We start from the raw sequence: 27,944 nt of genomic DNA on the forward strand, positions 1-27,944 counted from the left end.
CAAATAGAATCGCTAACTTAGCCAGAGCCTTCCCAGTAAATTACTATAGGCCCAAGAATTTCCTTGCCTGGATCAACTCCTTACAAATGGCTCCGACTGAGGGCTCCTGCCTGTGGCTCAGCTCTGTGACGATCTAGTTAATGCAGAATCACTCTTGGTCTATGGTATGCTGGGTCTCCTTTTCCTCCTTTGGTCTAGGTCCATCTCTCAAACTCTTCGGAATAACGGGATGATTCCTTGAACTGTTACTGAACTTGCTGGGAGTTCATCAAATCACCGTATCCATGATAGATGGAAGTTCCATAAATTGTCTGTTTCTAGTTTCCTTGCTGGGCCCTGCAGGTGCTGAACTGTTACAGCTCCATAGCCGGAGCTGGATCTCTGGAATGATGAACTTCTGTCAGGTTAGCTCCAGGGAATAATATCTCTGGTTTTAGGCCAGTCCTGTGACAAAAACTGGAAACCCCCCGGAGAATGTGGTGGCGAACACTGACGCTCTGGAGAACCATTCCAACGGCCTGCATTCAGGTTTGTGGTCTCCAGGCACAAAAAGTAATCCTGATATGATGTGTTCTTGTAATCCAGGGAAGGCCTTTAAAAAAATGTTGGAACAAATAGTGTCCCAAATTGGTTCCGTAATTAAGGTATGCAGAGCTCGGCTCCAAAGATCCCCTCTGCCTGTTTTAAGGGATGCTGTTAGTGAGCACGTAATTGTATATAGTAGCTATAGAGCCATTAGAGGAGCTTAATCTCTACAGAAAGCTTTGGATATTAGGTGCTTCTGGGACATTGCTTCTACGGTAATGTCTCATCTGCAGATATTACCCCAAATGTGCACTTTTCCCCATTATATTTTATTTTTTAAAGCCAGAGAGTTTGCATTTGGGTATAGTTTTGTAACAGGATGAATAGGTACCCAAAAGATACTTTGATAGCTATGAAAGGTAAAAACATAATGAGAAAACTAATAAAGATTTCAAGGATGCAATTCTCATGACCTGTTACAGTTGCGTGTGGGGTAGAAAAGCAGCACTAGGATGGCCCCAGAGAGGGAGCATTCTGTTTGTTTAGAGTCAGCCCCGTGCCAGGCACTGTTTTAGGCACTTTATCTTATTCTGACTAGGTCAGGATAGTAGGAGATTGGCAATTCAAAACGAGCTGGGGAGTTTTGTTTTCCCTGAGGTTTTGGTGGAAGACAGATTAAATATGAGAACATGATTAAGAGAAGACTGTTGAGGACAGTGATTCCTTCTGGACAGTCAGCGTCCAGCCCGTATCAGTTGAAAATCTTTCTCCCTGTTTTATAACAAATATGCTCTTCATATACAGTCATTCTCAAACAGTCGAAGGGTGAAACCCAATCACCCCAAGCAGTGGCAGGGTTAATGAGAAAATTCATCCAAATTCCTTGCTTAGCCATTTTAAGTAGTAAAGGGATTATTATTATTATTATTTTAGTGTCTACTTATGCTCAAGTGTCCCCCATCCCCCAACAAACACACTTTTAACTTTTATAGTCTAATCTCTTGCATAACGGACCACATACCAAGACTTGGTTAAGAAAACCTCCTTCCAGCCTGTTGCAATATTTATAAAGCCTTTGCTTTTTTAACACACTGTGAGAAGGGCTTAATAAACCAAAGGGCATCATAATTTATTGTTTTAAGATTATTGATTCAATAAATTAACAATAATTTCCATGAAGGGTAGGAACCCTGGTGCCATAAAAGTTTATTTATTCTTCCTTTAACTAGCATTGATTAGAGTATTCAAATTGTCCCAGTACTCTGTAATCACTCTTTATAGGTGAAATGCCCTCTGCTGTGCAGGAGACAGTAAAATAAACATTCAACCAGAAGTGACAATGGTGCCTTTAAAAAACAAGAAACGCTTGATTTTTTTTTTCCTTCAAAAGGGAAGGAATAGTTCAGATAATGCTTTTAATACAGGCTGTGTGCATATAGGACGCTGCTCCCTGATATACTGCAATGAGAAATTGTAAGGGGGTGTTGCAATTGTGAGCAAACAGGTAGAATCTACACGTTGACATTTATATCCCAGAACTCCAACTAAGAGATAGATCATTTTGCTGTGGTTGTTTGGGTTTAAAGTATCACTATGCACTGCATTTAAGAACTAGGTGGTTTTTTTTACCTGCACATATATTGTTTCAGTGCTTTTGTTTCTCAAGTGGTGACTGAACCTTCAAGGTGAGGTGGTAAGGGCATTGGAAAACTGTTAATAACTTGAACAAACAGGTACTGCTTTTTATTTCACAGCCACAGTGCAGATTACTTGGAAGTAACTATCTGAAGGAATGAGAACAATGGACATTGAAGACCTGCACTTGGGCTTCTCCAGTCCTCAGGATCAATACTTACTGCATAGCAGACTCATATGATAGGGTCATCTTTTGCTTTCATGTATTCACCCACGCTGTGTCTCCCCTCTCTTTGGCATCTGAATAACATGTTTTTATTTTTGAGCCTCAGTGCTATATTTTCCAATGTGATTTCTTTTCTTTTCCAACCAACAAGTAGTCTGTGCCCTGAAATATGACTTAGAACAGGGCATTTGCAGTAATTAATAAAGTGAAATGAAATAAAATATAATAAACCTCTTAAGTAACCAAAGGCTTATGATTTACATAGGCTTTAAATGATTGTTGGTGTTAAATTGTTTCTCAGAATGGAACTCAGGAATTTGAAGTTGTCAGATTAACTGCTGTATTTACTGGTCTGTTTGATTAGGTGAGCGCAGTTTATATTCCCTCTTGGAGACCTAAATAGCAACCATTTCCTACCAAAACAGTGCTGAGAACAAAGGCCCCATTCACAGGGCAGTGGGCATTGCTCTATAGGCCTTTGTATCTGAAACAACATGGTTACTAAGTACCTCTAAAAGGAAAAGGTGCAACCAATTTTTAAAAAGTACACGTTAACAGGCAGAAAAAGAATCACATTGCATACCAAGAAAATGTATTCCATCAAAAATGAATGGAGTGTTTTTTTCTACTGCAGGCCTTCTTTCCAAGGCTATAATAAAAAAAAATGATGGTGGTCATTTTTGAAGGACATCAGACAACAGAAAACCAACATTGGCAGGCGTACTCTGGTCTGCTCATTTTCACTATTTGCAAACACCCTCAGGACGGATTAACATATTTTTAGTCAATAACCATCCTTCTGAGAACTTCCCTAGGCCAGGCTCTGTACTGGGCATTGGAGGCATAAAGGCCAATAAGCCCTGTCCCTCCTCTATTCCTTTGTCCTGTTACTCACATTTCAGAGCTCCGACAATGTCATGGCATTGGTGGTTTCAATGACAAAGATAGAGTACAAAGGAGGGACAGCTTCTTAGGGAAGACGACTGCTAAGCTGAGTCCTAGAGACAAAGGCTGGCGCAGGAATTTCCAGTAGAGGGAATCACACCAGCAAAGGCTGGAAAATCCCAGGGTCTGTACAGGAAGCTACAAAAAGCTTCTTCTTCTTCTTTTGTTTGTTTTGATACGGAGTCTCGTTCTGTCACCCAGGCTGCAGTGCAGTGGTGCCATCTCTGCTCACTGCAACCCCCACCTCCCAGGTTCAAGAGATTCTCTTGCCTCAGTCTCCTGAGTCACTGGAACTACAGATGCGCACCACCCCGCTCTGCTAATTTTTGTATTTTTGGTAGAGACAGGGTTTTGCCATATTGCCCAGGCTGGGCTGGAACCCCTGACTTCAAGAGATTCTCCCACCTTGGCTTCCCAAAGTGCTAGAATTACAGCCATGAGTCACCACATCCAGCTGAGGAAGCTACAAGAGGCTTCTATTGCTGAGTCATGAAATGGATTGAAAGAATATGAGGAAGGAGAGAGCTGGACCCAGAGTCTGTCTTATACCATGGTAAGTAATTTGGACTTGATCCTGTAGGAGACTCTGTGATCCTTGGAAGGGTTTTGAGGGGTACAGAGACAGATAAAGCCGGCCAGTCTGCACAATCCAGACTCCCAAGAGATGAACTGGTCAGCTGTTCATTTAGGATCTCAAAGCAAATCTTATCACACTGATAATACATATTTTCTTGACCTCTCTTTTCTCTCTTCATTGTCTACACTGCTTGAATTCACCAGATAGCCACTCAATATTTCACTTTTGTGGGAAAGTTACTGCATCAATCATTAAGAGAAGTCATTTGTCACCTATCAAGACATACCGCCATCATATTATTGAGGGATTTCTGAAAAGACAGTATGTGATAACTCCAGATCCTTAGTGTCCTTAGAGCCTTAGGAATTTAAAGAAAACTCAAAAATATTCTCCAGAGGAATAGGGATAATGAAAAATTAAGCACGGAGTTTTCAAAACTAGATAAACACAACCTGGCCTTTCCCGCCTCAGCTGCCATATTCTGGCAGTTATTTTCCCTATACAATGTAATACGAGTAAGGGGGTATTTCAGTGAATCAAATGCTCTTTCAGTTACATATATTGGAAACACACACTCTCTTAACATAACTGGTATGTCATTCAGAAGTAAAATATTTAATTTTTGATCCCAAACTGATCACTTCAGCTAAGCTTGTGGGTTGGCAGGACAGTTGTGTACATTTGCCAAGACTCCACGTTATTAACCTCTGCAGTGGAATCATCATTCTACGACGTGAGAACTCCATATAGGGTAGAACGGGAAACTGGCATATCAATTGAGTCTGGACTCAATTTTCCTCTACTCCATTGCTTTCACCACTTCTATGAGGATAAGTGTCATCTTGTGTGCTTGCTAAGTATGCAGATTACCAGACTTGGCCCCTGTAAATTTTGCTTCAGTGGGTCTGTTTCAGGGCCGAGGAATCCATTTTTACCAAGCAATCCAGGTGTTCATGATCTTTAGGGAACTTTGGGAAACAGTGCAAAAATGATTAGGTGAATTGAGTAAAACGGCGTTCTTCAACTCACCATAAGCTTTAAAAGGAACACTATAATATAGGGCTCACTGAGCATCAAAATAATGAGGAAATAGTTGGGGTTACACATTTTATAATTTTGCAAGCCGTTTTAGTAGAAGGAATGATGGCAGTATAAAAGCTACTGTGCCAATTTTTTTATGGGGTCTCCAGATCATTTTGCTAAAGTAAGTACTGCCAATTAGGGTGGGGTACAAATACGTGAATCAGGCTATAATATTTTCCTTTCATTACAAAGTGAAACAAATTTATTGGCACTTTGGTTAAGAAAAATAAATTCTTTGTTTGTTCCAAAGACACCCACTGTCTGCTTATGACAATAAAAGTCACCATTTGGGGCTATGGCTCCTGCCATGTACCCTTTCTCATTGACACCATGTCTCCATATAAGTTATTAAAAAGTGAAACTCATTTAATGTACAAAAATATGCTTTCCAGTAATTGTTTTTAAGCTATTTTTTTTGTAGCGGCTGAACACTTTTTTCCAAAACCCAATATAGTTTCCAATATAGAAAGAAGTCAGGAGCAGCTATGTTTTCGGCAGTGGCTGGGGAGAAGGGGGAGGGTTGTCTACGAGGTTTTCTCAGCTTTGACCAGATCCATCAGCTAAATCAGCACCTTTCTAATTTATCAGCCCCTCTGCGGTATGTTATATGACAAATGATGTTTTGGTAACTCCTGCAACACCTCCAGCAAATGAGCAGGACAGAGTTTGAAAATCTTTGCTAGAGTTTTTCTTCAGAGATGATAGCCTTGGTTCATTCAGTCAACAAGCTGCCTACCACATGCTGGATACCAACGAAAGTTTTATTGCAGGTATTTTAATAGTATGTTAACACAGTATCACAGATTTTTCAGAATTTCTGTTCTTTCACAGATAATTATTATGATCTTCATAAAGCACAGAGGACCTGTGGGTGGAAATGGAAGAAAATGTTTCTGCCCAACCGATAACATGTGCACGCGCTTTCAGAATAATGTCCCACCAGTAATGGTGATATCCTAACTTTGTGTGTGGGCAGCCTCTGATGTGCAGCAAGATGGACTGGAATTAGAAGGCACGACTGTTTCTGTTTAACTTGCTTTGCACAGTGCCGTCTGCAGGTGGGCACTCAACAAAAGCTGCCAGTCTTACCATCCAGAGATGTGGTTGTGATCAGTCATATTATTAAATTATTCATCTCATATTAAGTGACCACAATTTCAACATTGGCTTCTCTTGACAGATGTGCAATTCATATAGACGATTGCAACTATATTCAGTACATGCTGTGATTTCATTTGCAATGCCACTCATAGTGGAAGAAATATGCCACACTTTTTTAAGCAAACAGGCTTCTTTTCACAGTGGACAGAGAATACTGTTAAACAGAGGAAACACAATATCCCTCTTCATAGCAAGAGATCAAATGTCTGCAGAAGAGTTTAATTTATACTTCTCCGTGTGCCAGAGCCCAGTCTGAGACATAGCAGCATTTAAGTCCTTTCAATCAGGGCATAGTTTCCACCCTGGATGACTTCATCTCTTTAAAAATAGAATAAATGGAATTCCACATTATACTATGGGTAGGGATTATAGGAAATTAGAAGACATATAGTACTCAACACACTAAATAATTGTGACATTGAGCTGGGAAAATAGTACTTCTGCAGAAAGTCTTTTTTGGATATTATTTGTTAAAAAGGTTTCTCTAGCTTTCTGAGAGAGTAGGAGAAAAGTATTGCCGTGTGGACCGGGAAGAAAGTTTTATACTATGCGTGCTCAAAGTTTTTCCTTTTGAAAATATATGTAAGTATTAAGTTAGATCAGAGATGTGACTTGAGTTAATGGTCTACCAGTCCTGCTGTCTGACTCTGGATTCTTTAGTCTTGAAAGATTCTATTGGAGAGTCTTTGATTTTGCTGTGTTGATGATGCTATGTTGAAATTCAACAGCCTGAAGACTGTGCTTATCTGAAGTTTGAATTGGATGCAATTAGAGAGGTTAGGAGGAATCCTGTTTGGCTCAAAGAAGGCTCTGAGGTTAAAATATGATAGCATACTCTATGAATGCCCTAAAATGTAAGCATATAACATGGCCTGAGTTGTTTTCATAAAAACTGGAATTTGTTTGTTGGTTTATATAGAAATCACCAAGAAGAGGCAAAGCTATGATGGTCAAAATAAAAGGGAAGCAAATTGTTCTCTGGAGGACTTTTTCATCACAGCTTACTTTCTGGCTGACTGTTGACATTATTTATATGGTTTTGTATGTAAGGTAATGTGATGTGTGATCTTAATAAATGAATATACACACCAGTCCTGCCTGCAATGAGTATATTACACAGAAGCCTTCTGTTGATGAACGACAAAATACAGTATCTTCATTGTGTTGTGCTCTCTTTACAATCATGTTTGTGGCATTAAATGTTTGCGGTGTTGAGATTTGCTCGCCTTTTAAAAAGAGCCCAGTGAGTAGGCCTTCCCTTTGGGAAGATTACTGTGGGAAAAATGGGGGCTCTGAGAGAGAGCAAGTACACATCCATTGCAGGTGAGCCAGCACAATTTAATCACATAGAATATATTATAATCTATCCCTAGGAATTCATGTTTGCTTTGAATTTGCCTACCCAATCGGCCATAAGGAGACAGAAATGGCTTACAGTGGTTTCCAGTGCCTAGAGCTGAGTGTATGCTACTTCTCTGTTCACACATACTCAACAAAGGAGGCGGCAACAGCTGCACAAAAGATTTCTAGGGAGAGAGATGTACAGGTGGGAGTTTTTAAATCTTGACATCCCGATAAGATTTCAGCACGGCTTCAAAGCTTGTTTAAAAAAAAAATGACCTACATTGCCAGTTTTTCTTTTGAAAATCCTAATCTGTTGCTAAAACAGAGCAAACCAAGTTCTCTTTTGTGAACTTGAGTAAACACATTCTTCATCACCATCAAAGATTGTGGCAAGACGAGAGAAGGACTTGCCTTTGTGATTCAAGAGTCCTTGATGAGTATTCTGTGCATATTTGTGGGTACAGTCATATCTTTCAAAGAACAACCCAAACCAAATACTTCTGGTAATCTCCGAGCTTTTAATGTGTGACAAAGCAGGGTAACGGGTTCAGGCCTGTGGACCGGAGCCTTTCTGCGCATGTAGCACCAGATCACACTTGCTCTTCTGGGGCACCTGCTTATGGAAGGAGTTCAAAATATCAGAGAAATAAGCATTACACAAACAGATGGGGAAATTAAAGCAATGAAAAGCTCTTGACCTGGCCAAAGTCAATAAGACTGGTCAATAAAGGAGTGGAGAGCAGAGAACTTAAATTGCTGAGCTCTTTGTGACAATATCATTTACAGAATCTGATGCCTTTGAGTTGGTGCAAAGGGTGACCAGGGTGAATCTTGAGGTCATAGAGACTAATGTGCTCCACCACAGAGAATAGAGTCCTTCCATTCACCCAAATTACAGTTATGCTTATTCTTTGTGAATGTTTCAAGGAGGAAAAATGAGACTCCGTCTTGTTGGGGGCTTCTATGATACTCTTAGAATGGGAAGCAAATTGAAATGCGTTGGTGTTGGAAACTGTATTAGTCAGAGTTCTCCAGAGAAACATAACCAATAAGATATACACACAGAGAGAGAATCCGAAATTTATTTTAAGAAATTGGCTCACACTATTGTGGAGGCTTGGCGAGTCCCAAATCTGCAGTGTAGACCATTAAGCTGGAGACCCAGGGAAGAACTGATGTAGTTTGAGTGATGAAGCTGTCTGAATTCCCTCTTCTTCAGAGGAGGTCAGTCTTTTCCATTAAGGCCCCCAACTGATTGAATGAGGCCAGCTCACATTATGGAAGGTGATCTGCTTTACTCAAAGTCCACTGATTTAAATGTTAATCTCATGTATACAACACTTTCACAGAAACATGTAGCATAATGTTTGGCCAAATACCTGAGTACCATAACTCAGTCAAATTGATACATAAAATTAACCATCACAGAGCTCAAACAGGGTAAGTATTGATATGGGAAACCCTCTGGGGAGGCCGGGGTGCTGGAGACCTGGCCACGCAGGATATAAGCAGATGATTTTCCTTTTCATTGGTTATGGTGAGGAGTGCTCTGAAAGTCATTTAGAATAAATTTCATGCTCACATTAAAGTAATATTGTGGATAAAAAGATGTGCTGGAAAATTTTACCATCCAAGAATGATCATGTCATCTCCTATGGCACACAACACATATGTAAACCTCTAAGCACCGGCCCAAAAGTTGTAAGTCAGCCATTTTCAGATGAGAAAATTCAAATGGACATTCAAAACGTGATCTTTAAAGATCTATTAACAAATATATAATTTGATAATAGCTTCTACTGTTGTGTGGCACATTATCAGGTCCTGATTATTTATTCCCTTTGATAAGGTTGGCAAGGTTTTAAATACCTCTTCAGCATTATAGATAGAAAGGTCAACTTCGGAGCTCATTCCTTAACAAATCCCGTAGGTACATAAGTGAGCATATCTCTGCATATATGCTGCCTCTGTATTATTTTTACATAAAAAGTACTTCTGTCACAGCCACTAACTCATTGGGTGTGAGTGTAGGTAATTACATGTTAATGTACTTTTCTCCTTTGCCTTTACAGGCATATATACATGCACAAGTGCATGAGGATGTTAACTTGACTTCTATTGTGATAATATTAGTCAATCGACATTTATTTTTGGGTACCTACTATGAGCTAGGCCCTGTGCTGAACTCCAGGAATATAATGATAAACATACTGTTCACAATTTATCTTCTATACAACATGGAGCTTATATTCTGGTGAAGGAGACAGATACCAAAAGCTACTAGACAAATAAATAAAATAGTTACACGGTGGCTCACGCCTGTAATCCCAGCACTTTGGGAGGCCGAGGTGGGTGGATCATGAGGTCAAGAGATCGAGACCATCCTCGTCAACATGGTGAAACCCAGTCTCTACTAAAAATACAAAAAAATTAGCTAGGCATGGTGGCGCGTGCCTGTAATCCCAGCTACTCAGGAGGCTGAGGCAGGAGAATTGTCTGAACCCAGGAGGCGGAGATTGCGGTGAGCTGAGATCGCCCCATTGCACTTCAGCCTGGGTAACAAGAGTGAAACTCTGTCTCAAAAAAATAATAAATAAATAAAAATAAAATAGTTACAATCAGTGTTAGTGTTATATAGAAAATAAATAGATCTACCTTAAATAGAGAGGTAGGCAAGGAAATCTCCAAGTAGTTGATATTTAGCCTGAAGCCCATAGGACGAGAGCATTCTAGGCAGAGGAAACAGTCATTGGACAAATTTGCATAAAGAAGAAAAAACTGAGATACTAGAGTGGTTGGTGCAGGGCAGGGGGCGTATGAGTTGAAACTGGGAAGGTGAACAGGACCTCGCAAATCATTATAAGGGCTTTGGTTTTTATTCTGAGAGCTACAGGAAGACACTGAAGTAGTAGAGTAACACCAGACAAAACTTATATTTTAATAAGGTAATTATTGCTGCTATATTGAGCATGGCTTGGGGAGAGGTACAAATGGAAGACGTGAGATCAACTTAACTTAAAAAATCCATGTGGCCAGATGCATTGGCTCATGCCTGTAATCCCAGCACTTTGGGAGGCCAAGGTGGGTGGATCACGAGGTCAGGAGTTCAAGACCAGCCTGACCTAACATGGCAAAACCCTGTCTCTACTAAAAAATACAAAAATTAGCTGGGTGTGGTGGTGTGGGCCTGTAATCCCAGCTACTTGGGAGGTTGAGGCAGGAGAATTGCTTGAACTGGGGAGGCAGAGGTTGCAGTGAACTGCGATTGTGCCACTGTACTCCAGCATGGGCAACGGAGTGAGACTCTGTCTCAAAAAAAAAAAAAAAGTCTGTGCAATGAGATGAAGGTGAACTAGTGCGAGGTAGTGATGGCAGAAGGGATAAAGGAAAACAATCTTATTAAGACATATTTGGAGGCCAGGCATGGTGCCTCATGCCTGTAATGCCAGCACTTTGGGAGGCCGAGGCAGGCAGATCGCTTGTACTCAGGAGTTTGAGACCAATTTGGGCAAGATATCAAAACCATGTCTCTACAAAAAAATAGAAAAATTAACTGGATGTGGCGGTGCACACTTGTGGTCCCTGCTACTCAGGAGTCTGAGGTAAGAGGATCAGTTGAACCCGAGAGATTGAGGCTGCAGTGAGCCAAGATAACACCCCCGCACTCTAGACTGGGTGACAAGAGTGAGACCTTGTTCTCAAAAACAAGACAAAACGAAACAAACAAAAGATGTATTTGGAGCTAGATTTGACAACACTTTCTATTGTATGGATATGGGGCATGAGGAAGGAAGGAAAAAAACCAGAATGACAACTCTATGTCTCATTGGAGCAACAGAGTGGGTGGTGGTGCCATTTACTGAGAAGTCTGAGCTTATGATGGGGAAACAGATTTGAGGAGAAAAAAAATCAAAAATTTCATGTTGTATTTGTTAAGCTAGAAATGTCTGCAAGATATCTCATTTAAATAAGCAATATTGTGTGTGAGTACGGAGCTTGGAAGTAAGGTCTAGAATGGAAAGAAACATTATGGAGTCATCAGAATTCGATTGGTATTGAAACCCATGGGAATGATGAAATATCTGAGTGGGTGATGTTGAGAAGATAACAGCCTTTTCATTTCAGCCCCGAGTTAGATTTCAGCTCCAATCTAAATAAATTTGGAGATTCGTTACAGAAGGAATTGGCAGAAGAGAATGGGAAGGAGGAGCTAGTAAAGTTAAAGGAAAATCGAAGTGATGTCTCAGAGGTAATGCCAAGATAACAGACAACAAATACTGAGGATCGAGAAATGTCCATTGAATTGAGAATCGTAGACATCATCACAGGAATAGTGCCCTTCCTTTGAGAGTACTTAGAGCAGAAATCAGATTGCAGAAAATTAAAGCACAAGTGGGAAGTGAGGAAGGGGACTGAAATGTATGTAAATTATTCTTTGAGAGATTTAGGTATGGAGGAGAGTAGAAAAATGGAGTACGTTTTTTGATAACATTGACATCGGATGCATAAGAAAGTACAACTGAAGGAACCAAGAAGCAACTCTTGAGGTTAAAGTGGAGATAGAATAAGAGCACACATGGATAAACTGAATGGCAGGTTTAGTATGACTCATATGGAAAACATCTGTAATAAACATTCTAATATACTTTTCCATTTCTAACTCAAAGCTATTATCCTAAACAGATTATTCAAGGTTTAATAGAATACCTCAACCCATGAAATAACTTGCTGTCATTGTAGCATAACTTTTCAGAGAAGGAGAGAGCATTGTGGAGAAAGTAATTCAAACTACAGTATTTCTTTAAAAGAAAATGTAAATGTCTCTTTAATTTCCTGGTTCTTTCCTTATGAATCTGCAATGTTCAGCTGATCTGCCTCAAGAGGATTAGATGGCAGAAAAATCTCTCTCACCTTTTGTAAAAATTAGTCCAGTAAAGCTTGTGGCATTCAGGACCTGAGGTTCTCATGATTTCCTCTGCTGATTTTAAAACAACTCTATATTAGACAAAATTTCAATCTCTAAACTCAGTCTTAATTAATGTAACTTTCTTCATTTATTTAAAACTGAATTTGAGTCCTTATTTGGACCAAAGGCAAAAGCATATTCTCAATCAATTCAGGGTCACTTTTACTTGCGTTGAGATGGTTGTTTTAAGATCTGGAGGAAGTGGGTAGTGCCAGGATGTGGGGATGAAAGTGGCACGTGCTCCTCTTCTTTGCAATTTATCCAAGTTGTCACCTGCTGAGGTGCCCTTATTTTCTGGTCTTCATTCATTGGTCCACACAGATTGCTCTATTAGTTTCTCATCCCTTCCAGTCCTTGGGCTTTTGTGCCATGCCTGACCTCCTCTTGGATACCCAGAAAACACTACATTGATAGCCTACAACTCTGGGCTTCAACAAACTTGATGAGGCTGCCTCAGGGACAGCTGTCTGGACACCTGCATGGGCCTTTTCTGCTCTGGATTCTTGTGCTACAGAAAAGCAGATGGCAGATTTCTCTCTGTTCTCACATTCCCCGAATCTCTCCAGGAATTTCTACCTACCCACTTCTAAGAGTTGGCCTGGGAGCCCGTTTCTTTAGCGCCCTACCATCACAAGCCCTGGACCTTGAACTCCCCTCTTTCCTGAATCAGAAGAATATATATTTAGTTTGAGTACGGGGTCACTTGGTACTTTATCTTTCAAATCTCCAATTTGAGGCCTGACCTAAACTTTGTAACTTTTGAAAAACAACTTTATTGGGATATAATTCTGATATAATACAGCTCACCCATTTTCAGGGTTCAGTTCAAAGATTTTTGTGATTCATGGAGTTATACAATAATTACGTAATTTCTAGCCTAAACTTCTTTGAAACTTTGCAAAGCCAAGGGTTTGGTTTTTTTTTTTTCATTACCTTTCCAGGAGCACTGAAAAGGTACCTAAGGGAGAGAATGGACAAGCCTAAAGGAAAATGCATATAGAAAAACCTTGACTTGATATGAAAACATTAGCCTGCCACAATGCACAGTTCCCAGTGGCCCCCAGCCAGACTTTGAGGCTCTCTTGAGTGCAGTGGAACTACTTATGCAATGTGGATCTGGCCTGCTGCATAAAGCATCGTTGGGTTTGTTTGCAGAAGGTCTTCATCATTCTCTTTCTTTACTGTTCCTCATTTCATCTTGTTTAAACGTATAGACTTCTCTCTGACATGATTCATCTACATTCCAAGAATGAAGCTGCCCAGTGAGGTGACTATTAGGTTGTTTATTCTATCTGCGTATTTATGCTTGTTAGCCTCAGCTTTGTATCATATGGAACTTTTTCCAAATTCAAATTTTAACCTGTGTCTTCTTGTACATCCAGGTATTGCCATCAGTCTTGAAGAATATTAGGGTATGCTTCATTTCTGTGGTCAGGATTTGTGGGGGCTCCACCGGGTCAAGGCACTGCCCATAGGGGTGCGAAAGCTATGGTCACTGCCATCGGTTGAGAGCTTACACAACTGCCAGGCAATGTCAAGTTTCTAACATACATTATCTTGCTCACAGTGAGACTGCAGAAGCCCATAAGCCACAAACTCTCCACTTGCGTATAAAAAATACGCCTGAAGATGCAACATGGTGGTGTTCAGCTAAGTAATATCATGCAATGGCTCAATTATGTTGAGTCATAACAGGAAATCTTGACCTTTGACCTACAGTTTGTTAATTTTCATAGATCTGGACGAATCTGAGTATAGATCAAAATTATCCTAATTTCTTAATGACCTAAAATCAATCAACCAAAATCTTGTCACAATACTTCGCTTACTGGGTCTCGCATTTCTCTTATTTCCAACAATATACAGCAAAAAAGGAAGAAAATATAAAGAAACAAAGAGAGAAAAAGAATTCTTTTTATAGAGTTCTGGCATTTCTGGTTTTTATTTTGCTTGAGAAAGGGAAATGGACAAAGAAGTAAAAAGAACTATTGGCAAAACTGCCAGCCTAGCGATTAGCATTTTCTTGGATTTCCTAAGGAAACTCCTGGCCATATTCAGTGTTTTGTTTTTGTTTATTTTGCTTTTGCCAAAGGTGAAGGCCAGTGTTGCAGGTAAAATATTTTACTCTCTGTTTTGCCAATATTTATTCCTGATGCCTGTTGTACCTCTCAGTCATATCTCAGGGTAGAAATTCCCTTATGAGCTACATGATTAGGAATGCAATGAGGACTATTAAATATATTTGAATACCGGCAGCAGAATTGCCACGCAACCCATCTCAGGAGACCGTCCAAAAGTATTATGTGTGTGCACGAATGAATCCTGCCCATACACAGGCCCCTCATTTAGTCCTCGATTTCATTCTTCTTTCACGACGATCTCCTTTAGTTTAAGTTCAGCCTCTTAGTCCCCCAGCAACCTGACTCCTAAACTTATGCTAATGTCGCCAAGCAAGCACAGATGTGAAAAAAACGAAGGGGTGAGGGGAGAGAGTGTAAGAGACCAGAGGGAACAAAATTAGAAACAAAGGGAGGGCTGAGGTTGGCAAGGCTTCTTTCCTGTGGTCTTTTGGGGGGCAGGCCTCCTACACACATCGCTGTTCTGTCACAGTGGTTCTGTGCCTGAGTGTTCAACTTTCAGCCATGAAAATAATTGCCAGTGTACCTGTGGTTACTTGACGATTATACACAATGTTCGGTGACCTTCTAATATGCGCAGCCAGGATTCCATTTTTACAAGACCTATGTAATGGAAAAATCCAGATACAAAGTTGAAAACATTTCAAGAGCAAGAATATAATGGCAATAGCTACTGTTCCTTGTGTGTTTGGCATGTTTTGTGTCAGAAGAAAATGACCTGCAGACTCTACCATTATCTCATTTAATTCTTATGCCAGTCATATGAGGAACGCTCCCAAATAAGAAGCTAAGGGTCTTGGAGAGGCAGGATGATGCCTGAGGTCATAGTCATTTAAGCGAAGAGGCTTTAGTGACATAACTCTTTTTTTTTTTTTTTTTTTGAGGCAAATGTCAATCTGTAGCCCAGGCTGGAGTGCAGTAGCACCATCTCAGCTCACTGCAACCTCCACCTCCCAGGTCCCAGTTCAAGCAATTCTCCTGCCTCAGCCTCCCGAGTAGCTAGGATTACAGGCACATGCCCCCATGCCCAGCTCATTTTTGTATTTTTAGTAGAGATGAAGTTTCACCATCTTGGTCAGGCTGGTCTTGAACTGCTGACCTCGTAATCCTACCACCTCGGCCTCCCCAAGTGTTGGGATTACAGGCGTGAGCCACCGCGCCTGGCAGACGCTACTCTTTACCATCGTTTGCTCACTGCCTTGTCTTTGTAGCTAGCTCTTCTCCTTCTGAAGCATTTTTAAAAATAATGAAAATAAAAAGACCGTTCCTCTCAGTCAAAAGCCTTACAGAATGAGCAGTACAGACTCCTGGAATGGAATGTTGTTAAAGTTTCCCCCTTAATTTTTCTTACTTATCTGACACTTGAGTGCCACATGGAAATCCATGAAAATGACAGACTAAAGCCTTCCGCTGGGGGATTCAGGCAACCCATTGTCCTGCCTCCACCTGCCAATCCCTCAGAGCCCCAGCACGGTCCCATTACGGCCTGTGGGTGCCACGGGCAGCCGTTTTGAAATCAAAGCACTCTGCCCTGCCTGCTCTCCACTCTCTTGTGAGGTGTTAACACAAACACCACATAGTCCAGAATTGGTTCAGTATTTATTTTAAAATTAAATTGCTTTCTTTTTTCCAGCGAGGTCCCAGACTTTGGTGGCTTTGGGGCAGCTGAACAACTGAATATGTGCTTCCAAATATGTCATAAAATGTGGGTAACCGGGGGTGAAGTGTGCATACATACACATGTGCACTTGCCTGATGAAGCGGTCTTTAGGAGTGTCATGCTCGCTGGCCAAGAGAAACAGAAATGAGGAGGTATTTAGGACAGATAAAACTGAGCTGATTACAATGGAAACATTTATATATATTTATTGAAAAACACCCAGACCACCTCAACGTTGTGTTTTATCCTTTTTCTTGAAGTATGACATACATGCAAAAAAGTGCGTAAATCATGAAGGTGCAGTTTGACAAGTTTTCGCAAAGTGAACACATCGCTGTAACCAGTACCCAGATTAAAAAGGAAATATAGGCCCAGAAACCTCTGTCATTCACCTCCCATCGCTGCCTCCCCTCAAGGCAATCACTCTCCTGACTTCTAGCCCATAGATTAGTTTTGACCATTTTTGAGTTCTATGTACATAGAGTCATATAGTAAATTCTCCTCTGTGTGCCGGCTTTCTTTGGTTCAATGCTATGTCTGTGTATCTGCATATAGTAATAGTTTATTCATGCTTGTTTTATAATATTTCATTTCATAAATATACTGCAAAATATCTAACATTTTGGTAAACTTTCAGTAGTTTTCAGTTTAAGGTGATTATGAATAGGACTGCTAGGAGCTTTCCCTGTGCATGTTTTTTAGTGAGGATATGTTTCTATTTCTGTTAGGATAGTCATAAATGTTAAAAACAGATTTTTTACATGTAACATTTATTTCATGAATTTTTGACTCTACTATTAAAGCATTACTGTTGTATTCTTTTCTTTTTTAATCTGGCCTCCTTCTGAACTTTGTTCTCTCTCTTCCTCAACTTTCTTGCTTCCTAAAACAAAACTGACCTCAGACACTGGGAAAAAAGCTAAAACGCATAGTTCCAAGCTCATCATCTGAGGATGTAATAATGAGTGTGTTGTTGTAAATTACTTTTCATCATGGTCCGTGCTGCCTTCAAAGGTCAGGCCTTCATCCCTTGTGTGTTCTGTGGGAGTACACAATGCATGTGACCAAAAGCAGAGTTGTTTCCAACAAAATTCAATAAGATTTTTGCACTTCTTACCGGAGTTATGCTTTTTTAAGGTAAAGGAATCTACATTTGATTCTCTGAATCTAGCTCATTTTAATATGAGCCATTTTTGTATGCAAAGGAGTGCTGACACCAGCAAGTTTTATAGTACTGATTACTATGGAAACATTTAGCTATAAATATAAAATCCTTTAAAGCTTAGCCTTTTATCTTTATAGAAAAAGGCCTGTTTATGTCATTTCTAAGATTCCAGCTTTAATGTAGACATGAGCTATTCTAATGCTAAACAAGATAACCTTAGTGTTGGAGCCGTGTGAGTTTTGAAAAGTGGAATTTGTGCTAAAATATTATTTTTTGATAAAATATTAATAATGAAACAAAAAATATATTACATATGTCTAATTTTTTTTTTTTTTTTGAGATGGAGTTTCACTCTTGTTGCCCAGGCTGTAGTGCAATGAATGGCACGATCTCAGCTCACCACAATCTCTGCCTCCTGGGTTCAAGCGATTCTTCTGAAACAAAAATATTTTTAAAAGCTCACTTAAGCCGAAAGCTCTGGGTTGTTGAATTCCTTTCATAGAATTGAATATTGTTAATACATCCCACATTTTTTCCTTTCTAATTCATGGTTTCTCCCCATTCTTTGTGCATGTGTATGCGGGTTTGCGTGTGTGTTTGTAAGCTGTGATGCTGGTCAAAATGGAGGTGATTGGCTTGTTAACCTTTTCCTTTGGCACATTTGTGGATTTTTCTTCTTTAAAGTTATTGTAAAATCAGAAATGATGATGATGATGTAATATCTTTGTGTTATCATTTATTTTACTCTTTTATTAAAACATAGCACTTTAGTACTTTTTAGGTTATTTTTATATAAAAAATAGATGTACATATTTTGGGGGTACATGTGATAATTTGATACATTCGTATTATCAGGCCAGGGTAATTGAAATGTCCATCACCTTAAATATTTATCTTTTCTTTATGCTACAAATATTCGAATTATTCTCTTCTGGCTATTTTGAAATGTACAATTGACTGATGTTAACTTTGTCACCCTACTGATCCATCAAACACCAGGTCTTAAATAATTACAAGTTTATAAGAGAAAAATACTGCAAAATAAAAGGGGAAAGGATGCCAGTTGGCTCACAGCAGAACATCTGATGCTTCCTGCTTCTCAGTGGTGATGGGGGGATGAATTTAGATTAAATGTTGAGAATCAGAGAGCCCTGGCTCTCTTTCCTTCCAGGCTCATCTTCACCTGAACAAGGTAACTTTTGGCCTCATTTTTTTTCATCCAAATTGGAGTTGTGTGTCGCCCAAAGAGAACATTTCTCTCTACTTCCACACAAACATAAAAGTTTACCATTACTTTTCTTCAAATGTCTTCAGACTTCAACTCTATCTCTAACCCAACAATTTCAAGTTATGCCAAATAACTACAGTCCCGTTAGTCAAAACACTCTGAGACTCTTCTAATTATCCAGAAGAGGATAACTAGCAGCATCCTCTTCTTAGAAAGCTACACTACAACAATATATATAATTGGCAACTTTAAAGCAGCCCCTTATCAATGCAGTTTTACAGAACCCTAGCAATGACTAACAAAGAAAAAGGGAGGAGAGCGATGCCTTGGCACAGGAGGAAGGCGTGTTCTGCAATCTTCTGTGCATACCAGTTGTCGTGGAAGAGCTGAAGTGTTACATGACAAATTCCAGAGGAGCTGCTTCCCATCCCTGCTTCAGGGATGGGAATGGGACATCAAAAAACAGTGGCTGTCACAATGGTGGAAATTAACTTTTTGATTGCCGAATTCCTACATATTTGTCCTGACGGTATATAAATAGGGGTTAGAAAAAAATCTTTGAGACACCATCAGTTTAGGCATTTTAAGATGTTGTCAGGACCAACTTCAGTTGCCGGATAAATCCTGTCTGAAGGGAAGTGAGAGCACATTGACAGATTATAGTGGAAATTATTATGGCAACATAGAACTGTAGAATCACAGGATTGGAAGAGGGCCAGAGGCTTATCAATTCTGGCCACCCATGTCTTAGCCACAGTGTTACAGACACAAAGGAAAAAAACCGATTTAAAAGATGTTAAACAATAAGGGCCACATAATCAAATCTCTTTTCAGCATTCTCCTTTGATCTGCTATTTTCTCTTTCCTTTGAGCCCCAGGAAAAGGGATTTGACTATGGAGTATATGTTTAACACTGCAGACAGCAGCAACACATATGGTATACGCATTGCTCTTAAGTGGTATAGACGGGGCTGACTGGGGGATTATGACATAAGGAACGTTCATTGGCACACTCCTGCCTTTACTGTCTGCATGCTCCTCACCAACCCTTCTTTCTCTCCTCCACGCCAAGAGGTACTTCCCCTCTAGCCTTAATCCAGCCTTCATTTCTTCACTTGTAACACAGCAATAATTTTACATGCTTCACAGTGTTGAGAGAATTCCATGAAATAATGTCAATAATGTCAAAGTGATGTCTTTTTTTTTTGAGATGGAGTCTTGCTCTGTTGCCTAGGCTGGAGTTGTAGTGGCATGATCTCAGCTCACTGCGACCTTCACCTCCGGGTTCAAGCAATTCTCCTGCCTCAGCCTCACAAGTAAACCTGGCTAATTTTTGTATTTTTAGTAGAGATGAGGCTTCACAGTGTTGACTAGGCTGGTCTTGAACTCCTGGCCTCATGTGATCCACCCACCTCAGCCTCCCAAAGTGCTGGGATTACATGTCAATGGTGTGTTTAGTCCCATGTTCAGCACATGTTAAGGCATCAGTAAGTGATAGTTTTAATTATTTCTGTTAATTGCTAAAGGTGTAATACATCCAAGGATATTTAGAATATATAATGGGACTTGTATATGGGAAAACCAATCAGAGGATGGAGTTGATATTTGAGAGCAGAGAGCTGCATTCCACAGTTATTTATTGGACATCTACTATATACCAAACCCTCTGCTTGGGGGCTGGAAATAGAGGATTAAAAATACTAATTTTTCTTAGCCTCATAGAATGAACAGTCTAGGGAAGGAAACCAACTGTGAGCAATAACCACACAGCGTCTGTGTAGCTACAATTGTTTTTGCTGTTGTCGTTGTTTTTAAGACAGGGTCTCCCTCTATACCCAGGCTAGAGGGCAGTGGCGGGATCATCACTCACGGCGGCCCCAATCTCCTGGGCTCAGGCAGTCCTCCCACCTCAGCCTCCCAACTAGTTGGGACTACCAGCTCAGGCTACGGCACCCAGTTAATGTTGGTATTTTTTGTAGACGAGGTTTTGCCATGCTGCCCTGGCTGGTGTCGAACTCCTGAGCTCAAGTGATCTGCCCATCTTGGTCTCCCAAAGTGACAGGATTACAGGTGTAAGCCACCGAGCCCAGCCCCAGCAATTGTTAATAAGAGCAATAAAGGAAAAATACAGGAAGACGTGAACTTGTATTATATGAACATCGAATTTCAAAAGAGAGGGTCAAGGAAGCCTATCTGGGAAGTGACATTTCAGTCGAGTTAGGTGAATAAGAGGTGGGAGACGCCTCTTCCTGACAGCACAGATGGGTGTGTGGGTGCACCAGTTGGGAGACTGGCCTTTGGTAAAGTGGGAGAAGTTGTAAAGAGAAGAAACTGGCCTACATGAGGCGACTGACTGTCTTTGCTCTTCCCCTACCCAGCCCCCATGGTCTATTGGTTCCACTGCCAGGAACTCAAGTTTCGGGGTTGCGGGGGAAGCCACCCTGCAGTGACTTCTCAGGTTGAATTGTAGGGGACTAGGGCACTTCCTTCAATTCTCACAAAGCAGATGGCTGCTTCCCTTTTCATTCCTTACTTAAAAGGTACTGCGTAAAACTCAGCCTTTGTTTCCTATTTGTCCACCCAAGTGAATCTCCCAGGTGTCTGAAGCTAAGATTGGGCCTGAAAACACTTTTCAGTCCCAAACCTTAAGAACTGCAAGATTTACTAAATCTAATATGACCCTGACTTCATTGTTAGTTTTTAACTCAACTGTGAACTGAACTTAAAGTCTTTCAAAGAAAACCTAGGGAGGAACTCGTTTCAGCCAGACCTAAACTTATTGGTTTTTTTGTTTTGTTTTTTTTAAAACTAATAAACCAGAACTAAATCAGAACATTGAATAGGATAAACTTGAACAGTTATTTCATTTTCTTTGAGTATCTGTCCTGAAGAAGGAGCATTGATTGTGGGGCCATTGAAAGAATTTTATGTTTGATTTTGTTGCAATTAGAATCATGCTGATATTAATAGATGTTTGGGAAATTTCAGAACGTTGGCTTTCATTTTTCTGAAAAAATTTTTGGCAAGAAATATGTATTTCTCGTTGTTGGCCTACGAATTCTATGTTACCTCTACAATTTTCAAGTACCTCTTTAAGAACCAGAAAATTGAGATTTATGTCAAAGTGAAGAAATAAAAATTAAAGATTTGGTTCTTTCTTGGTGCTCCCTCTTTCCATTATAATTGTATTTTATTTTAGTTCCGGTAAAGGAAAAGGGAATTTGGTAGTTTTTTTTTTTGAGACGGAGTTTCGCTCTTGTTACCCAGGCTGGAGTGCAATGGCGCGATCTCGGCTCACCGCAACCTCCGCCTCCTGGGAACAGGCAATTCTCCAGCCTCAGTCTCCCGAGTAGCTTGGATTACAGGCACGTGGCACCACACCCAGCTAATTTTTTGTAGTTTTAGTAGAGACGGGGTTTCACCATGTTGACCAGGATGGTCTCGGTCTCTTGACCTTGTGATCCACCCGCCTTGGCCTCCCAAAGTGCTGGGATTACAGGCGTGAGCCACTGCGCCTGGCTGGTAGTGTTTTATTTCTCATCGAAAGTGTCTTTTATTGTGAGGAGACATGGAAAAACCAGATGAGATGGGGCAGTGTAGTGATATGCAAAAAAAAATTTTTGACTCAAGACATAGAGTCCATTTGAGAAAATCTTTTTGGGTCTAGATACTGCAGCGAGTTGCATCTTGTCCCTTGGTGCCAACGAGAGCAGCTTCTACAGAGTCAGTGAGTTCCTTTAAATGCTTCATTGTTTGTGAAGCATTTCATAACTTGACTTTGGGTTCTAGACACTGAGTTCTGGGTAATTGCTCAAAATTTCCCCTTTGTGTGAGCTCCTGTTGAACTGGGCCACGGTGCTTCATGATAACCTCTCAGTTAGTAACAAAGCTAACAAAGGAAGTTTCAAGTTGAGTTGCTAATGACCTAGTTTTCGACTTTTGAAAATAAGAGGAGCTCTAGTAGGATCTTTCACAGATAAATTTGAATTCAATTGCAAACAACATATCTAGTTATACAAATGCAAACCTTCAACTCCTACGCCCACCCCACGCTACCCACAGAAAGATCTGTTTTGGAAAGAAAACATGTCTGAGTCCATTACGTTCTAAACTACTTTTGTATTTTACCATTTAATCCTCATAATAATGCAGTGACATAGGTTTTATTGTCTCTTTGGGTATAGTGGCTCCATATCACACAACTAGTAGGGGGCAAAGCCAAGCTTTGGCATTTTTCTTGACTCTGCAATTTATTTTTCATGATGCTATATGTACACATAACTGTAGTGCAAAAACAAATGATACAGAAAGTCTTTTTATAAAAGCTGGCCGTCATTACAATTGGGTCCTCTGTCTCTTGCAGGATGGGTGGTTTCACAGCACGGTGTCGGATAGGCTGAGAGTGTTGGTAAGATTGGAATTGGATTTCCTGTTATCTTTTGTGCTAGAAAGGACCAAAACTGGTTAAGACTAGTTCTCCTCTTTATACTCTTACTCCAGAATGAACTCTTGAACCTGTGACAATGACACAAGGGGCAGATACTTGGATTGGGATATCTGTATCCTGGGGCAGGAAACTCTGCAGCTTTTCTCTCTTTGGTCCCAAGCATCTTTGAAATGTGCCATCTGCTTATTGTTGGACCTGATGACTTATCACTTCCTGGTTTTCTTTTTCTGCATCTTTAAAAAAATTTTTTTTTTTTCGAGACAAGAGTCTTGCTCTGTTGCCCAGGCTGGAGTGCAGTAGTGTGATCGCAGCTCACCGCAACCTCTGCCTCCCGGGTTTAAGTGATTCTCCTGCCTCAGCCTCTTGAGTAGCTGGGATTACTGGTGCATACCACCATGCCCTGCTAATTTTTGTGTTTTTGGTAGAGATGGTGTTTCACCATGTTGGCCAGGCTGGTCTCAAATTCATGACCTCAAGCAATCTGCCCGTCTTGGCCTTCCAAAGTGCTGGCATTACAAGCGTGAGCCACCACACCCAACCCTCTGCATCTTTTAATTGTGGACTATACTTCCTAGGGATTCTTGCACCTCAGTAATGGGCTGAGTTTTAATTAGCTAATATCTGTAAAGTCTTTGAATGTCTTAGAGGGAAAAAATGCTAAGTAAATTTAACACTTTGCACAAATATTAATACTTCTCTAGGGAGTTAACAATTAACTGCAAAACTAATACAGTAACTCATAGAAATCCTTGCTCACCTATGTTAACGAATACAAAATTTCTACAGACTGTTAGCATCAATTTTGCAAATCAGAACTAAGAGAAATTTAATATTTGCATTTCTGGTCTTTGTTCTTTATATTTGTAAATCCAAAGTCACAGGGACTGAAATGTAAAGTTCTCAGTTGTAGTAACGTCTGGGTTAAAACTTTAGAGACTGAAGTGACCACTTGCTTGAGATGAGTAAACTGGGAAGACGGTGTTTCTGCTGTTATGAAGATGGAGACCTTTTCAATAAATCCTCAAGAAGGATTGCTCTGCAAAGGTTAATATGAAATCATTATAGTATCTCTTGTTTAAATAATTTGGATGTAGCTTCGGGACTGTAGCTCTGAGGCAACCAAGAGAACCAAGAGAATAGAGCCCCCGCTACCCTCAGCCACATGTATACGTAATCCCACTGGAATATTGAGGATGTGGGGCTCGTTCACTCAGCAAAGCGTAAGTAATGTAATATAAATAATAACACTGACTTACATTTGGTTTTGCCAAATACTTCTCCAGCATGACATCCACGTTAGAATCTAGCCAGTCAAGAAAATAGAGTTTACTTTTTAAGGGCTAAATATTATCCTAAACTCTAATCTACACACCCTGCCACCTCTCATTTCACAAACTTCTGAAGTTCAGAGACACATGGTCATGAGACAGGAAAATACAGAAGATAGTGCATTACACATATCACATACTCAATAAAAGTTTGTTGAGTTAGATTAAATTGAATTAAACAGTGACTAAACTAATCCAGATTAAGACATTCCATCCTTTAGCAGATCCATTTTGTTGTTGTTGATTTTGGACTCACTTCAGAGAAAAAGAACAAAGTATCCTTTTAGAAACCGATTTTTTTTTAAAGTCCATTTTGGTTTCTTTCAAATCAAATGTGAAGCCTAGGGGAGTCTGAAATTATCCTTCTATTGCCTACAGCTCAACAAATGACAAATCACCTGATGAAAAATTTATCAAAACCACCAAAAAAAATTCCCTCTTTTTATTATGTTTCCTCTTTCCACATCTTTCTTCCTCACTGTAACATATCATTTCTAGTCTTTATGGAAAAGACTTTTTCGTCTGAGAAAATGTTGGTAGTTTTGGCTCCAATCTTCAGTAGCACTTAATATTGTAAGCATGGAGCACTTAATATTTTCTAAGAAAATTATCTTAAAGGGTTGAAAATGTAGCAGCCAACATTGCTGGAATTTGTGCTGAACTGCAGGATGAGAAATGAGGCTATGAGCCTCAGTTTCCCTATCTGTAAAAAGAAGCACTTAGACTAAGATCTGTTTGGGCCTTAGCGTTCAATGAGGTTCATTCAAGATCATGAAACCTCAAAACGTTGATGTTCAAAGGCCTCCCCTGGGAGAAGAATCCACAGGAAATGCTTCTTGGTATCCAGGGCTCCTGGAAGGGACTTTGTTGGGGTATTGTTTATTATTGGAAAGAAGACTGTGGGACTTGAGAACTCTCAGAAATCTTAGGTCATATCTACACACACAGTTTTTTAATGTTGGTCTTTTAAAAAATTGCATAATAGGGCTCTTTGTTAGTATGGTTTTTGTGGACTGCCGTTGGTCCACTATGTAATAGCAGATCTATGGTTTGGCTGAAATATTCACTTTTCAACTGATTAGGTGACATTATGTGGACATAACCTTAGACCTGGCTAATTTAGATTTGCTTTACACAAACAACTGAACATTTTAGTTTATCCTTCCACTTTATCATGTGAAAATCTTAGACTGCAGGAGTTGGAGTATACCACAGAGATTTACACCAATTTCATCATTTTCTAGTTGGGGAAACTGTCAAGAAAGAGAAATAGAACTTAGATTTTCTTTCACACTAGTTTTATACTTGATTTTGTAGATGATTCTGGCAACCTGCCTTAGGTTTATGTGGATATAATAGTGGGAAGTTCTTATGTCCTCAAAACAGTTGTTTAAAAAAAATAAATATCCTGGCTTTGAAAAAAATTAAACCCACAACAGTGAGCTATTTTAGTTGAAACTTTATAATATTTAAGTCTAGTAACTGAATCTATCTATCCATCTGACTGTCCATCTATTGATGTAACTATCTAAACCAGACTTTGAAGATTAAATGAGATCACATATTTAAGGTATCTAGCTGGTAAATAGTAGGCACTCAATACATGTGGGTCTCCTCTTTCCTGCAGCCCACCCATGCTTGCCCTGTCATGCACAAATGAGTGTGTTCCTCCACAACCTCCAGTTGAAAATGCAGAAATCTCCTAGTTCTGAGCATGATCACAAAGACAGCGGAAAATGTTTAGGAGAATGTTTCGATGGCAGCAGGTGGAGAAATGCACTTGTAAATTGATCATATTTCTCAAAGACCTTGTGGCTTTATTTTTGTCTTTTGTTACTGTGCCGTGATTGTGTGACAAAATTTAGCATATGATTTTTGATTCATGTGAGGCATAACAGTTAATTAAAGAGTCTTAAAATTATTGAGGTATATTATATGAAATAATTTTATTTGATCAAACACTGACTTTTACTAGACTATAGCAATTCCTCCTTTCTTATTCCTGATAGCATCTGGGCGTATTGTATCATTCACCAATCACCAGTAGTTAAACCGTAGTCCAGACCTACTTAAAATTTCAATCTTACATCCAGTTCAAAACTCTTTTGCTTCCTCATTATAGGGGAGATTTGTGAAATAAGGAGTTTGAAGTGGGGAAGGAGGCAAGTTGTGGCACTGGATACCAGCTCCCTGTTGTTCCTCAAAGCTTAGCTCCTTCAGTTTGCATACAGTAAGCAGGAAGCAAGAAGGGAAGGAAATAACTACACTATAGTGTTCTATGAGGTTGACTGTCCATACCTTCCCATCATCTTCAGTCATTCTTTAAATACTGACTGTGGGGTAGGAGTGATGGTAGTGGTTGTTGGAAACAGGGTCAGTTATGTATTTTCTAATATAGCTGATTCCAATTGTCAGAAGCTCATTGGTGGCCATCTCTGGGCTGGACACTTTGCACTATTACCCTGAGCTTTGAATCATGACTGCAATTCTGGACAACAGAAAAGTCCCTCCTACTCAATATCTATTATAGCAGCCCAGTCCTTCCTGAGACAAATTTATATTTATATGTATACCTTGTGTGTTTGTAGTACATTGTCTGTAGGATAAAACGATGTTACTGAGAATCTTTGATGAGACTTTGTTACTGAGGACCACACTGCATAAGAAGATAAAGTACAAGATCTGGATGTTCAAAACAAGATCTGTTTCCTGGACAGAACATTTCTTATAGTTCTTAACCTTTGATTCTCAATCTCTTTCTCTCTGTCTCTCTGTCTCTCTCTCTCTTACACACACACACACACACACACACACACACACACACTCTCGCTCTCTCTCTGTCTCTTGCTGTCTCTCTCTCTCTCTCTTACACACACACACACACTCTCACTCTCTCTCTGTCTCTTGCTGTCTCTCTCTCTCTCTCTTACACACACACACTCTCTGTCTCTCTCTCTCTTACACACACACACACACTCGCTCTCTCTCTGTCTCTTGCTGTCTCTCTCTCTCTCACACACACACACACACTCTCTCTCTGTCTCTCTCTCTCTTACACACACACACACACACACACACACTCTCTCTCTCTCTCTCTCTTATACTCTAATACTGTTCTTTCCCTAGTTTTTCCCTTCTCAGGAAATGATGTTGCTGTGCATTGTGAATGGCCACAGCCACAGGCTTTCAGAGACATAAGATAACAACACGGTCATGGAACTGAAAGATTCTTGGGAACATATTTGACAACTGCCCACTTTTCCCCCAATTTTGGCTGTTTAAACTAAGTCACTTTACTATCATAGACAAAAAAGTCCTAATATATGGAATAATTTATGACATCTCTTATTTTTGAATACGTATTTGCACAAGAATGTCCTAATACATGGAATCACATATGACATCGCTTATGTTTGAATAGGTATTTGCATATTATCGTCAAAATATGAGTAGAGGCATCAAATTCAGAACACTTCTAGGTGATCCTGTGAGGACGAAATGTTACGTATAGGTTCA

At 39.9% G+C, this 27,944-nt stretch overlaps 1 long non-coding RNA gene across 1 annotated transcript; it reads left to right on the plus strand.

Annotated features, from left to right (window-relative positions):
• The first annotated feature begins 3,367 nt into the window (after positions 1–3,367).
• LOC144577892 (uncharacterized) lies at positions 3,368–7,243 on the plus strand. The gene is made up of 2 exons (XR_013522742.1): positions 3,368–3,884; positions 5,823–7,243. It is a non-coding gene; the product is annotated as an uncharacterized LOC144577892 (long non-coding RNA).
• Positions 7,244–27,944: the final 20,701 nt, after the last annotated feature.

Source organism: Callithrix jacchus, chromosome 9, assembly GCF_049354715.1.
Source record: "Callithrix jacchus isolate 240 chromosome 9, calJac240_pri, whole genome shotgun sequence".
Lineage (NCBI taxonomy): Eukaryota > Metazoa > Chordata > Mammalia > Primates > Cebidae > Callithrix > Callithrix jacchus.